Here is a 2,970-nt window from a genome sequence, read left to right on the forward strand (position 1 = left end):
ACACACACAACAGTGTGCGTGTTCACACAAACCAGAAATCACAAATTCTGCAACATCACATAATTCAGATTTTTGACACCAACTTCTAACGAGCATATCTTTCTCTACACAATTTATATTTTTACAAAATCTATACCATTTTAAAGCTCTTTGAATTATCTTTAATTTGACGTAAAATTTCAAAAACCGTAGCTCAAGATATGATCCGTCGAAGTTCACCCAAAACCCATTTTTATCAAAAATCTCTAAACTCAATTTTACCAAACTCTCAATCCACAATCACTTATTCCCTTTTCAAAATAGTCCTAATGTACCTAAGTCATAGTCATATACCTTTTATTTATTCCATAACTTAGCAACACATCAAATCACCCATTTCATACACCAAATTCTACTTGTAAACTCAATTCTCAACAATTTACCTCATCATTCATTTACAATCCTCAAAATCATCATGTTCCAATGCCATATCATACATCAACACCATCATTTACCATAATCATGACAATCATCAAAATCATCTTACATCACACTTATCATTCAATAAGTTCAACGATCAATTCAATCCAAACCTATCCTACGGTTCACTAGCCTAAGTGTCTAGAAATATTATATATTACATAGAGAAAACCGAAATCATACCTTGGCTGATTCCCAATATGCACCCAACACCAAATTTGAGTCCAAAGCAAGCCTCCAAACACCACAATTCACCAACTCAAATCCAATGCTCCAAATCAACACCAACAATAACAATTTCAAGCTATACACAAGCAATATACCAAAAAATGAATATCTAGGGTCCACAAAATACCAAATCACAAGGGTTTTTAAAGTAACTCACCTTACCCAAAGGAAATAGTGGTAAAACACAACAATACTCAAATGCTAGATCACCCCTAAATAATCAAAATTACAAAACTCCTTTAAAACGTAAAACTAAAAACGTGAAAACTGTTAGGGCTGGGAAAGAGAGTGTAAAACGTGATTTCTTACCAGTAATACTTAGATAGAAATGACGGGCTCAACGAGAGCTTCGCGTAGCCACAAACGACACGCGAATTGGAGTTCTGTAGCTCAAGTTATGGTTGAATGAAGTTGAAAGTGAATAGTATTTTTGGAACCCTTGCTCTCCTCTCTCTCAATTCACGTTTTCTACTGCTGGAACATGGTGAAGATGGCTGAATTTTCCACTTAAGTGGCTTTATATATGATAGGCTTGGACCCAATTTGGGCCCGGTCTAACTCGTTAACGTTTTTGGCCTGTTTGGCACAACTTTAGGCCAAACTTTTAAAATTAGTGCCCGGTTTTTAATTCTAATTATTTTCTTAATCTTTTCTACTGTTTTTATCATTCTCGCTCAATACCGGACAAATTTAAGCCGGTACTACTAGTTAATTTACCGGTATACGTTTTTACACAAGTTTTTGCAGAAAATTATATTTTCCAACTCAGAAAAATCTATTGAGTCCAAATATCATATTTAAATTTTCTAATTAACATTCTAAATTTTTGGATCCAATTTTAGACAATTAATTTAATTTAATTAAGCGGTTAATTAGTCATGTTCTTACAACCAACAATTGAATAAACATTGAATTAAACAAAAAAATTTGAGTTCTAACAAAAATTAGCACTAAATTTGAGTTCCAACAAAAATTTAACACCGAATATATAGCAAGAAAAAATGACTTTTGAAATAACGATACCTAAATCCAAATATCTAACGCCTTAAATTTCAGATCAACTTATTGTCCTTACCGTTTTTACAAATCAGATCTGGGAAACCCTAATCCCTAATTATTTCATCCATTTTACCCTAGGATACCAGTCAGGTAAAAAAATAAGCACGAGTAACCTACAACAAAACAATAATCAACACTACTTATCCGGATCGGTTCTTTTGAAATCGCCTTTTCAATCTACGACTTACACGACAAGAACTGCAACAAACAAAATTAGGTTAGTTTTCTTAGCATCAAATTGAATAAAATAATGAAAATCAAGAAGAAGTAGCAATGATTGAAAATAAATACGAACCAAAATGTGAAAACCGGAGTTGAGTAGCTAGGGTTTCTCAAAAAACTAGAGATTCATTCTCTTCTTTCACAACCCACTATCATAAATTGGAGTTCATCTCCGGAAACCCTAACCCAACCGCACAACATTCCTATAACATCGGGATATCCAGACATAGATAAAGCTCTGACGACCCACAAAAACAATGTAATCCAGAGAGCGAGAGCACACAACACTAAGAGAGAGCTAATTTAGGCCATGCTTTAAAGAAGTGACTATAGATTTTTTTAGGTCACACTTCATAAACCATGACCATAAGTTTCTTTAGGTCATGCATTAAAACCGTGAGCATAAATCTTTTCAGGTCACTGTTTTATAAAATTGTGACTATAACATAGGAATGGTAATGGATCTCCATGAGACAGGGACCCTTCCCTCGCTCTCCGTCTCCATTTAGTAAAATATCCTCTGTCTTCGCTCCATCCTCGTCACGAATTCCCGTTTATTTCTTCTCGCAAGGAAGTAGATACCCGTGCGTATCCATAGATATTATTAAGTTTTAAATTTTTTAAAAAAATTAACACAACCATAATAAAATCTTATACAATCAAATATATTAAATCAAACACAATTCAAACACAAATTTAACATGATAACGTACACATAAAATTTTTAACATATAAATTAAAATAAAATAAATTATGGTTTTTTGGGAGAATTTCACGGGTCTCCGTATGGCGGGTACCTCAATCCCTACCCCCGTCCCCATTTATTTGTGGGGGTGGGTCCCGTGAGACTTTTGCGTGTCACCGTGAGCCTCTTCGTTGTGGGTAATCCTCGCGGATGGGTGCGGATTTTTTTTTACATCCCTACTATAGACACTTTTAGATAACTCTTTAAAACTATGACCATAGATCTCTTTAGATCACTACTTAAAATCGTGATAATAG

The sequence above is a fragment of the Arachis duranensis genome, chromosome 2, assembly GCF_000817695.3.
Source record: "Arachis duranensis cultivar V14167 chromosome 2, aradu.V14167.gnm2.J7QH, whole genome shotgun sequence".
NCBI lineage: Eukaryota > Viridiplantae > Streptophyta > Magnoliopsida > Fabales > Fabaceae > Arachis > Arachis duranensis.